This window comes from Mustela lutreola, chromosome 12 (genome assembly GCF_030435805.1).
Source record: "Mustela lutreola isolate mMusLut2 chromosome 12, mMusLut2.pri, whole genome shotgun sequence".
Classification (NCBI taxonomy): Eukaryota; Metazoa; Chordata; class Mammalia; order Carnivora; family Mustelidae; genus Mustela; species Mustela lutreola.
In genome coordinates this window covers 89,862,509-89,875,211 of record NC_081301.1, presented here as the reverse complement: position 1 = coordinate 89,875,211, position 12,703 = coordinate 89,862,509, and the positions used below count along the sequence as shown (strand labels likewise).

The 12,703-nt window shown below is 46.7% G+C and overlaps 1 long non-coding RNA gene across 8 annotated transcripts in view; it reads right to left on the bottom strand.

Moving 5' to 3' along the window:
* LOC131812394 (uncharacterized) overlaps positions 1 to 12,703 on the bottom strand; it is a 279,095-nt gene that overhangs the window by 72,961 nt on the left and 193,431 nt on the right. The gene's annotated exons all lie outside the window — the stretch shown is intronic.

The window sequence follows — 12,703 nt, the reverse complement described above, 5'->3', positions numbered from 1 at the left end:
CTCACTGGCTTTTGATGGGTACCTCAGTTCCTATCCCCGTGGGCCTCTCCACAGGCTGCCCGAGGGTCCGCAGAGCATGGTAACCAGCGTCCCCCCAAGTGAGTGCTCTGAGAGCCCAAGAAGGAAGCTGGTCTCCTAAGACGGAAGGTCAGATGTGACATACCGTCACTTCTGCCACCTTCTACTGGTCACGCAGACCAAGCCTGGGATGGAGTGGGAAGAGACTAGGCGAGGGTGCGGATACCAAGGGTAGGGGCCACGTGGGGCTGGCTGCCACATGCCCCTCCCTGTTCCTCACTCTGGTCTTTCCTGTACCACCTCTCACCAACTAACATTGCTTCACTCACTTTTTTGGTTGCCCCTCCGCCTCCCCACCACCGAACGTAAGAAGGAGAGGACTTCTGCCCATTGAGTTCACGGTTGTCTCATCAGCACCTAGAGCAGTACCTGGCACCCAGTAGGGCTTCAGGAAATATTTGTTAAATGGGAGGAAAATGAGCCACTCAGTTGCACTACGTCTACAAGAAACTCTCCAGAGTTCCCACAAAGAGCCTGGCTCATAAGCACCGCTGCTAGTCTTTAAACGTTCTTGCATTTCCTGGTCTCCGAGGACACGGGGCACCATGTTTATCCGCCATTTTGTTTATGAGGGAACTGAAATCCAGGGAGAGGAAGGGTCTTTGTTGCTCAGGGTCCGCAGAGGTGGCGCGTGCGGCTGGAGCAGGTCGCCCTGCCCCTGCCCCAAGCCTCCCCACTACCCCTGCCCAGGGTCTCCCTGCTGCACGGTGCAGCCCTGGGCACTACCCACAAGTCACAGTCCCCACAGACGAGCTCACTAACTAAATTCAGCTCACTAACTTCCACGGAGTTCATGGAGCTTCGTGGAAGTAATAACTCACAGCAGTTCTCATGGCTCTCACGCAGGCAAGCCGGGCACTGCTGGGAGCTGTGGAGGCTGCCCGGAAAGTACCAGCAAATCTCTGATGCGATTCTTTGTTGGGGGTTGAGGGGGTGGCAGTTTCCTTTCACTCTTTCCCTGGCAAGTCCAGGCCAGAGCCTCAAGGCCAGGCCGCGGCTCAGTTGCTATTTCACAAGCAGGGAATGAGGAGCAGTCGACCCCACCTTGGGCTGAACCAGCTCTGTGCTGAACCGCCTCCCCCCAGCACAACCTCCCCGTCAAAAATAAATTTGACGGGGAGGCTCAGTTGGTTGAAGGATCGACTCTTGGTTTCAGCTCAGGTCATGACGTCAGGGTTGTGAGATCCAGCCCGGGTCCAGCTCTGCAAGGAGCACGGAGACCGCTTAAGATTCTCTCCCTCTCCCTCTGCCCCTCCTCCCTGCTCACGCACACACTCTCTCTCTCTCTCTCTCATAAATAAATAAATAAATAAATAACCACATATGTAGCAGCTTTTAAAAAAAAATGGAAAAAAATTTAAATTAAAAAAAAAAAATGGAAACCCCAGTATAACCCCTTCTGGGAGTCCCAGGACCTAAGGCAGGGCTCGGCCACCCATGGAGGGATCTGGGTTAGTTTCCCAATTAATCGCGCCTTCAGGGAGAGGGGTTGGGACCATAAAAGCTCCTTTCCCCTCCACTCCTACTTCAGAAAATAGCTTCCCAGTACACATATACATTAAATTCAGTTCATGAACAAGCTTGCCTCTGAAGAACAGAGGTAGAAGGATAGCAACAAAGATGCCCATTACTCTCACCTGGAAGTCCTGACCCTATATACATTCTCAGGCTCTCTTGGTTGCCCAAGGCTAAGAGAGAGCAAGGAGAGCCCCCTGTCCTGCAGAAAGCTGCAGAGCAGGCGACGACTCCATTAGGCTGAAGGAAAGGAGATGGCATACCCTGATGGCCCAGGATGAAGAAAGTGTAGCCCCTTCCTGTTCCCCTAACTCTTATCAAGACCCCCCACTCCTCTGTCCTGCCCCAGTGCTGATGGGAGGTGCCCAGTTCAGCTGCAGGGACCCGACTTCTTGGTGATCCTACAGGCCCCTCAGGCATAGACCAATGCCAGCCCAAGTGTCCCAGCGGTGCTTTCTGCCCTTGGGGGCCACAGGCATAGGAACATGCCTTTTTTTTTTTCTTTCTAAGATTTCATTTATTTATTTGAGAGAAAGAGAGCATGAACAGGGTTGGGGAGGGGCAGGGGGGAAAGAGGAAGCAGATTCCCGCTGAGCAGTGAGCTCAACACAGGACTTGCTCCCAGGACCCCTGAGCCAAAGGCAGATGCTTAACCGAATGAGCCATGCACGTGCCCCATGAACATGCTACTTAAAGCCGCATGGCCAAGCGTGAGGCCAAGTGTGTGGCTGGAGTTTGCTAATGTCCATGCCTGGCACATACGCTTTCACTTAATCCTTGCACAAACCTCCGTGGTAGAGGTGTGTTCACTAGGTTTTATAGAAGAAACAAACTCAGAAACGTTAACAACTAGACCAAGGACTCGCAGCCAGGAGCAGAGCAGGGATCTGAACACTGTTAACATTTTATCTAACACACACAAGTAAGGCAAAAGTAAGGCTTTGGGTCTTTAATTCAAAGGAACACTGGCACAGTGGTTCTCAATGGGGGATAGTCTTGCCTCCCTCTATTTTGCAACGTCTGGAAAGTTCCGTCACAACTGGATGGGGAAGCAGATACTACTGCCATCTAGTGGGTAGAGGCCAGGGGTGCCGCGGATCCCGAATGCACAGTACAGCCCTCACAGCAAAGAACTGTCAGCAGCCCCGCCGTTGAGGAACCCTGCTCTAAGACAGTTGTTAGTTGCCGATTTAATGTTAAAACCTCTTTAACTATTAGGGCCTGCTTAGCCAGAGCGACTCCATTTTGCCTAGGTAACCCTATTGTTGTTTACATCTATGGACTTCATTCTGGGAATAAACGCCCCAGTAGTTCCTGGTATCGGTTCCCGGTATCGATTCCGGGAGTAAACGCCTTAACAATAGAAGCCACGTACCTTGGGTCTGCGGTGATGCCCTATAAAACCAGCCTGTGAGATCAGGATGGGGTTTCTCTCTTCCGAGGTGGCCCTGGCCGGTCAGTCTAACTTCTAATGCTTGGCCTAGAATAAAGCTTTGCATAACTTTCACTTTGTCTCAGTCTCGTTCCTTTGATAACGGACCCCAACACAGTGACCACATTTGTCTTATTATTTGCTATTAAATTCAATCTCAAAGATGCAACCTTGTAGAAAACTGGTAAGGTGCAAATGGTTCTTGTCTAGGAAGGGAACCCAGACGCTGGAGTTGTACGCAACAAAAAGACACTCAGTGTGTGCCTAACTCCAGGTCAGTCTTTCACCCTCTTTAAGCCAGCTGTGCCTTCCTGCTGGTTCCCTAACTCTCTAAGGTGACCATAAAAAATAGCCACACAGGGGCTCCTTGAAAAGTTCTTCTCCAAAGAGAGCCGCATTCTGAAGTACTTGAGGTTAGAACGGCATCATATGAATTTTGGAAGAGGGCAATTCCATCCACCACCCTCTCCAATTATTTAATCTTTAACACGTGCTCCGCACATATATTGTAAGAGGATTATGTTTAATTACATTAATGACTTTGCCTTGCAATAGATCTCAGTCCACAATATCCACATGTTCCTACCGCATCAGGCTGCTTCCTTAAGGCTGTTGGTGTATTAAAGCTAATTCAACAAGAATGACTTTCTTTTTTTTTTTTTTTACATTTTTTTTTAAAGATTTTATTTATTTATTTGTAAGAGAGAGAGAGAGCGAGAGCGAGCACAGGCAGACAGAGTGGAAGGCAGAGGCAGAGGGAGAAGCAGGCTCCCTGCGGAGCAAGGAGCCCGATGTGGGACTCGATCCCAGGACGCTGGGATCATGACCTGAGCCGAAGGCAGCTGCTTAACCAACTGAGCCACCCAGGCGTCCCCAAGAATGACTTTCTAAAGTGATACTTCAGATATGTGACACGCTTCCCTCCTCTTGTTCTCTCAACCAGTCTCCACTAACCGTTGTTTGTACAGTGACAGGTCTCCGCCAGAGCCTTTCTTCCTCCACCAGCTCAGGGATCAAACCCAATCATACTCGGCCCCAAAGGGCCCTTCGGGGAGCCTTTCTTAGCATATAAATCCAAACCTCCTTTTTCTCTTGCTACTGACAGTCTCAATAATCAGCGCATTGTTTAAATAATTTACAGGTTTCCTATTGTCAGAAACATTTTGGAATGATTGATCAATTCATTTGTTGGCTAGTTTATGAACTTAATCTCTTTTAAGCTCCGAAGTCCTGTATTGGATGGCATGCCAGAGCCTGGATTCAGATCCTGGTCCCATAACCAGCCTCCCGGGACAGACTGCTATTTCTCACCCCTCATTAGAGAAAAACGTGCCCTTGGCAACTGTAGAGAGGAACATCCTGGGAAATGTCTCTTATCCATCAACCGAAGCAAATAGAACGGACTTGCTTTTCCCCAGATCTAAGTGTTAGAAGCTGAAGCCCAAGGCCAGGCAAGGATGGGTGAGAAGTTGGAGACTTAAGTTTTTAGCATCTACTGGGGAGTGGGCTAGCACTGGTGTCCTCGCTCCCCGGCAAACCTTCCCACCCGCTCGGTTGCCTAATACGCCCTCGCCCCGGGGCCTGACCAATCAGCTTGCTCCATCCCCTTAGCAACAGCGTCTGCTCCAAGGGGCGGGCCTATGAGCCCGGCAGAGCCAATCAGAGCCGCTCCTGGGACTGAGGCTCCCGAAAGAAGGGAAACCGTGGGTCTTTGAGCCTCTCCAGCCTTAGAGAACCGCTCCAGCAGCCAGGAGGCCTGGGTTCCCCCCGCACTCCTCCACCTCCTCGAATTCTGACGCGCTCTCAAGACTCCAGAGCTGCAGATGTTGTGCCATAACAGGCAAACCTCCAAACATGCACCGTTCAAGGAGATCTGCCAAGTGTCTTTAGAGACCCGCTGGAACAGGATGAAATTAAGCTGAGGACTGCCCCCTCCCCTCCCAAGTCAGGCTAGGCCACTCTCATTCCACCTCTGCTCCACACTCAGCCAGAGCACTTTAAAAGGGGGGGGGGGGGGTGTAGGGGGCACCTGGGTGGCTCAGTCTGGCTTTGGCTCAGGTCAAGATCCCAGGGTCCTGGGATCGAGCCCCACGTTGGGCTCCCTGCTCGGTGGAGAGCCTGCTTCTCCCTCTTCCTCTGCCGCTCCCTCTGCTTGTGCTCTCTCGTCCGCTCTATCCCAAAGAAATAAAATCTTAAAAAAAACAAAACTCAGCCAGAGCATTCCAGCTCCGGCATGACACAGAATCTAAGAAAACATATCCAGTCCAGGGGCGCCTGGGTGGCTCAGTGGGTTAAAGCCTCTGCCTTCGGCTCAGGTCATGATCCCAGGATTCTGGGATAGAGCCCGGTGTTGGGCTCTGTGCTCAGCAGGGAGCCTGCTTCCTCCTTTCTCTCTCTCTCTCTCTCTCTCTCTCTCTCTGCCTGCCTCTCTGCCTACTTGTGATTTCTCTCTCTGTGTCAAATAAATAAAATCTTAAAAAAAAAAAAAAAAAATATATATATATATATATATATATATATCCAGTCCACTGGAGATCTTAGAATGTAAGTTCTAAGAAAGCAAGTTTTATTTAATTATTCATGGCCGTATCTCCAGCATTAGAACCCGTGTTCACTCAAGAGATACTTGATGGCAGAAACTCTGATGGCCCAAGAGTTTCAATGACTAGCCCAAGGTTGCCTCCGGCGGGTCAGAGTCGAGCCTAGGACTCAGTGACAGAGAAAGGGAAGAGTAACTGTTGAGATCTTACCATGAGCCAAGTACCATTACCAAAAAGTTTGCGCACCACTTCATTTCATTCACGCCACATTCACGCCCCTACAATCTCCATTCTGCAGGTAAGGCCACAGGGAAGGTTATTCATCCATTCTTCATCTGGCCAGTTACTGGGCCCTTCCTCACCCAGCACCATGCCCAGCACTGGGACACCGTGGCCAACAGAACACACAGAGCCCATGGTCTAGCAAGGCAGGCGTTCAGTTACAGGATTTCTTCCTTCCCTCTTTCCTACCAGGACTGGCAGAGGGCGCAGCAGGCTCCCCACTGAGCAAGGAGCAAGGAGCCCAAAGAGCAGGACTCGGACCTGGAGATCTGAGCCGAAGTCACCCACTTAACGGACTGAGCCACCCAGTGGTCCCGCCACTGGAGCTTCTAAGTCTAGGGATCTTTACGGGCTTGTTACCCGGCTGCTCTAATCTGGTTAACCCTCCCTGGGACTGACATCCCATCAGGTTGGGAAAGGGTGGTGGGGTCCCTCCAGGGTGGCGTAAAATCCTTTGAAGGGTGGTTTCCTCTCAGGGCTGGGGGCCTTGTCCCTGTATGCTTGCCTTCCGCTGGCCCTTCATCACTATGGAGGAATCAATGGACGGAAGCGCAGGAGGGAATCGGGATGGAGGGAGAAGTGAGTCTCCTTTGGGCGCAATGGGCAGAAGTGGGCTCCCTCTAGGGAGGGCACATGCGGACCGAGGCCCGCAGATGAGAAGAGCCCCCTGTGATCAGCTAGACAAAGCGTGTTTCAGGAAAAACAGCAAGAGCAAAGGCCAAACACCCTGCAGGGCACAGCAAGGTGAAGAAGTAGGAGTGTGACCAAAAGTCTAGGGAACGTGGAGAGGGTACAGGATGCGTGTGAAGGGGTAAGCAGAGGTGGGATCTCTTTCTCCAAGAAATATATATCTATATATAATTATATATTGATTATATAGTTAACGCTAATTAGTAATTATATGCCAGTTTTATAACACTATGTTTATATAACTATATAATTAATCATATTGTGATTATATAATCACATATAATTTATATTTCTACTACATAATGTAATATATTACCTAATGCATCTATATTTATAATACAAATTAAAAATTTATATAAAATATATGAATACACATAAAATCGATATATAAATTCTACATACTATATATTTAGATATATACAATATAAATAAAATGTAATAGATATACATGATACAGTTTTTTTTTAAGATTTTATTTATTTATTTGACACAGAGAGAGATCACAAGTAGGCAGAGAGAGAGGGAGAAGCAGGCTTCCCGTTAAGCAGAGATCCCGATGTGGGGCTCGATCCCAGGATCCTGAGATCACGACCTGAGCTGACAGCAGAAGCCTAACCCACTGAGCCACCCAGGTGCCCTATATGATAAAGTTTTAAATTAATGAATATATAACTTTTTTCTTGGGGAGAAGGATCATTATATGTTATATATATGAGATGATTAAGTTATACCTTTTTTTTTATTTTTTAAAGACTTTATTTATTTATTTGACACAGAGAGAAATCACAGGTAGGCAGAGAGGCAGGCAGAGAGAAAGGGGGAAGCAGATGCTCTGCAGAGCGGAGAGCCGATGTGGGGCTTGATCCCAGGACCCTGAGATATGATCTGAGCCGAAGGCAGAGGCTTAACCCACTGAGCCACCCAGACACCCCTAAGTTATACTTTGAGAAGACGAGAGCCATGGATTTAAAAAAGATTGATTTGGGGGCACCTGGGTGGCTCAGTCAGTTAAGCCTCTGCCTTCACCTCAGGTCATAATCTCAGGGTCCTGGGATGGAGCCCCACGCTGGGTTACTTGCTCAGTGGGAAGTCTGCTTCTTCCGTTCCCTCTGCCCCGCCACCTCTCTTTCACTCTCTCATTTGCAAATAAATAAAATCTTAAAAACAAAATAAAAATTAAAAAAATAAAAAATAAAAAAGATCGATATCAGGGATGCCTGGCTTGTTCAGTTGGTGGACCATGCCACTCTTGATCTCGGGGTTGTGGGTTCAAGCCCCACACTGGGTGCACAGAGCACTTAAAAAAATATATTTAAGGGGCGCCTGGGTAGTTCAGTGGGTTAAGCCTTTGGCTCATGTCATGATCTCAGGTCCTGGGATGGAGCCTCATGTCAGATTCTGCTCCGTGGGGAGTCTGTTTCTCCCTCTGCCTCTGCCTGTCACTCCTCCTGCATGTGCTCACTCTCTTTCTGACAAATAAGTAAAATCTTTTTTTTTTTTAAAGATTTTATTTATTTATTTGACAGACAGAGATCACAAGCAGGCAGAGAGGCAGGCAGAGAGAGAGGAGGAAGCAGGCTCCCCGCTGAGCAGAGAGCCCGATGTGGGACTCGATCCCAGGACCCTGAGATCATGACCCGAGCCGAAGGCAGCGGCTTAACCCACTGAGCCACCCAGGCGCCCCAATAAGTAAAATCTTTTTTAAAAAATCTTTTAAAAAGACTGATTTGGGGAGGTGGGTGGGGGGATGGGGTAACTGGATGATGGGCATTAAGGGGGGGCATGTGCTGTGATAAGCACCGGGTGTAATAGCAACTAATGAATCATGGAACATTACATCAAAAACTAATGATGTATTACACATTGGCTAATAGAATTAAAAAAAACAAAAAAAGGATTGATTTTGCCTTGTATCCTTCTGAGACCAGCTTAGTCATAGACAAAATAAATACACCTACTGAATTGCCTGATATATTTAAATATATATATTTTTTAATTTCTTGAATCTTTTGAATATATATATTTTTTAATTTCTTGAATCTTAGGCGTACCTGGGTGCCTCAGTCGGCTAAGTGTCCAACTCTTGATATCAGCTCAGGTCATGATATCAGGTCCTAAGATCAAGCCCCACTGGTCTAGGATTCTCTCCTTCTGACCCTCAGTGCTCACCACAGCCCCCTAACCTGTGCATGCTCTAAATAAATAAATAAAATTTCTCAAATTTTTATAAAATATACGTCATTTTTGCCAAACACTAAATCACTGATTTGGAAAAAGAAATCATACTCCCAGATAACTTTGCTGAACAGTCCAAGAACCCTGGACAGCCAATTTCTAGACCTCTCTGGATGTGAAAGAGAAATAAACTTCTCAATTTTTTTTAAAGATCTTATTTATTTATCTGACAGACAGAGATCACAAATAAGCAGAGAGGCAAGCAGGGGGTTGGGGGGGAGCAATCTCCTCGCTGAGCAGAGAGCCCGACACGGGGCTTGATCCCAGGACCCCAAGACCACAACCTGAGCAGAAGGCAGAGGCTTTAACCTACTGAGCCACCCAGGCGCCCCTAAACTTCTCAATTTTTAAAATGTTAATTTCTTGTTCTCTGTTTTACTCCGCAAAACCTAATTCTAATTGGTACCCTCAGATTAGCTGGAGAGTAGGGTCCAGTGGAAAGAGCACTTATCTTGATGGTGGTAAAAAGGAACTGATGGGTTACATTCACATTTTAGATTTAGATTTTTAGCTTTAGAAGGATTATCCTGTCAGGGAAATGCAAAACAAAACCACCATGAGATATACCTCATACCAGTCAGTATGGCTAATATCAAAAAGACAAGGAAACAAGTGTTGGTGAGAATGTGGAAAAAAGGCAGGCCTCATGCACTGTTAGTGGGAATGTACATTTTCTATGAAAAACAATATGGAGATTCCTCAAAAAATTATAAGTATGGGGCACCCGGGTGGTTCAGTTAGTTGAGAGTCAGACTCTTGGTTTTAGCTCAGGTCATGATCTCAGGATTGTGGGATCAAGCCCTTCATTGGGTTTCACGCTCGACGGGGAGTCTGTTTGGGATTCTCTCTCCTTCTCTCTCTCCCTCTGCCCCCCACCCCTGCTAAAATAAATACATACATTTTTTTAAAAGGGAAAGATTAAAAGTACTGTATGATCTAGTAATCCCCCTTCTGGGTATTTACCTGAAGAAAATGAAAACACTAATTCAAAAAGATATATGCAGCCCCACATTCATTAGAATATTATTTACAAGAGCCAAGATACAGAAGCAACCTGAGTATCCAGTAGAAGATGAATAAAGAAGATGTGGCATATATATAAAACGAAATGTTACTCAGCGATTACAAAACATGAAATCCTGCCATTTGCAACAACACGATGAAACCAGATGACAGTACGCTAAAGTGAAATCACTCGGACAGAGGAAGACAAATATCATATGATTTTACTTCTGTGTGGAATCTAAAAAACAAAACAGAGAAACAAGCAAAAAAAAAAAAAAAAACAGACTCATAAATACCCAGAACAAACTGGTGGTTGTCAGAGGGCAGGCAGATAGGGGATAAGCAAAACAGGCGAAGGGGATTAAGAGGTACAAACTTCCACTTGTAAAATAAATAGGTCATGGGGACGAAAAGTACAGCATAAGGAATATGGTCAGTATTATTGTAATAACATTGTATGATGACAGATGGCCACCACACGTCTCCCAGTGAGGACAGTGTAATGTACAGAAATGTCAAATCACTATACTGTACACCTGAAGAACAATATAATATACATTAATATAATTATTATATATGATAATATAATAATAACCTTAATATAAGAGTGTAGGTCAACTATACTTCAGTTAAAAATAAATTTTTTTAAGATTTTATTTATTTATTTGTTTGTTTGAGAGAGCATGCGCGAGAGCATGATGGGGGAGAATGAGAGGGAGAAGCAGACTCCCCACTGACCAGGAGCACCAATGTGGGACTCGATCCTGCAACTCAAGGATCATGACCTGAGCCAAAGGCAGTCACTTAACCAACTGAGCCACCCAGGCACCCTAAATAATTTTTTTTTAATTCCATTGAGAGAGATACAGACAGGGATAGAGGCAGAGGGAGAGGGAGAACCAACTCCCTGCCAAGCTGGGGGCTTGACGTGAGGTTCGATCCCAGGACCTGGAGATCATGACCTTAGCCGAAGGCAGACACTTAACCTTATCTGAGCCACCCAGGCACCTTGAAATAATTTTTTTTTAAAATAAAACCTGTTTTTCTAGTAAGGATCATCTTTTAAAAAAGATAATCCTGTTGACCTTGGCTTGATTCACAATTTTACCCCAAGACATACCTCACTATAGTGGTTCTCACACTTCCGGGTGCATCCGATTTCCCCAGAGGGCTTGTTAGACCACAAATTCCTGGGCCCTACCCCAGAGTTTTTGATCCAGTAGGTCTACATAGGGCCTAAGAATGTGCCTTTCTAACAAGTTCCCAGGGGCTGCTAAAGCTGCTGGTCCAAACATCTCAGGAATCACTGCCCTCGAGTAAGTCCTAAAAATGACCTCTAAGAGCGGAGAATGTGAGTTCTAGAACTCTCTCCCACCCCCAAGTGGGCAGGCACTGCTACACACCACCTCCCAGCACCTGCCCTTGGGCTGAAGCTACATGGAAAGGGGAAAAGGGGAAACAGCACTGGGTCCTATAAGGTCCACCCCTCTACCTGGCCCTCTGGCAGCTATCAGTTTGTTCTCTGTGTTTACAGGTCTGATTCGGATTTTTGTTTGTTTCTTTGTTTAGATTCCACATATGAGTGAAATCATACAGTATCCGTCTTTCTCAGTGCAACTGAGAAGCAGATTCCGGGGAGGCCTTCCTGTGGTCAGCTCTGCTACTCTGAGCCCGCCTCCTTGGCTGAAAAGATACCAATTTTGCAGGGAATAGGCCAGGGCCTTCTCTATGCCAGAGCATGCTAAGCATGCTAGTTAATCATAGTGCAACCCCCCAAGTATATAATGCACTTCCGAGGGTGTGAGACAAGCCTCACTATTAGTGTGGCAGAACCTGGGGCTGTGGCGGGCAACCAAAACATTTTCCTTTGCCTCTAGTGAGGGCTTCTCGGCCCTGGCACCACTACCATTTTGTACTGGGTAATTCTGTGTTGTAGGGGGCCATCCTGTCTATAGCACATTATCTAACACACCCCTGGGCTCTACTCACTGGATGCCAATAGCACACACGCCCCCCTACCCCCACTTTGTTTTAACCTTCCAGTGTATCCCCAGATAATTTACAGGGGGAAACAGCTTCTCCAGGCTGGGTATTTATATAACAGGTGCTCAATAAATGACATAGGGTTAAGTGAAGGCAAGAAAATGTCTCTCATACAAAAGAACGCCCCGGATTACCCCTCTGACAGCCAATCAGATCCCACCTCCTCTACCCTATTTTTTCAAGGCCCTGTGCAAATGCCACTTCCTCCATGAAGACTTCCTTGATTGTCCCCACCCCTAGTCGTATATACCCTCCCACTCAGTAGTGATATCCAATAGTTTCTGTTCTTCTTTGACACTTGTCATTTAGTGTCCCACACATTTATACTTGCGTCCTATCTCTACTATTCACCAAGGACCAAGGTGGCTTTGGAAAAACTTGAGCGCAAACAATCTCCTCTGTCCACTAACACCTCCATAAAAATTATATTCTCTGGTATGCACAGGTAGTATTTTCTCAAGCCTATATAAAATAGGAATAGTTCACAATTTGCATTCCTCTGCAAAACACAACGTAAGTAAAATGGTCTTTTACCTATAGCGTATTAACAAGCTCATAATTGGGGCGCCCAGGTGGCTCAGTGGGCTGAGCATGGGCCTTTGGCTCAGGTGGTGATCCCCGGCTCTTGGGATTCCCTGAACACGGGCTCCCTGCTCAGTGGGGACCCTGCTTCTCCCTCTCCCTCTGCCCCCGGCTTGTGTTCTCTCACTATCTCAAAACAGCTTAATACCATACACTTAGCAGGCAGGTTCTAAAAAAACACTTTGCCTAGATTAACTCATTTAATCCTTAAAACAACCCTGGAGTAAAAACAAACAAACAACAAAAAAAACCAAAAAAGCCACCTCCATTTTATAGATGAGGCACAGAGAAGTGAGTTGAC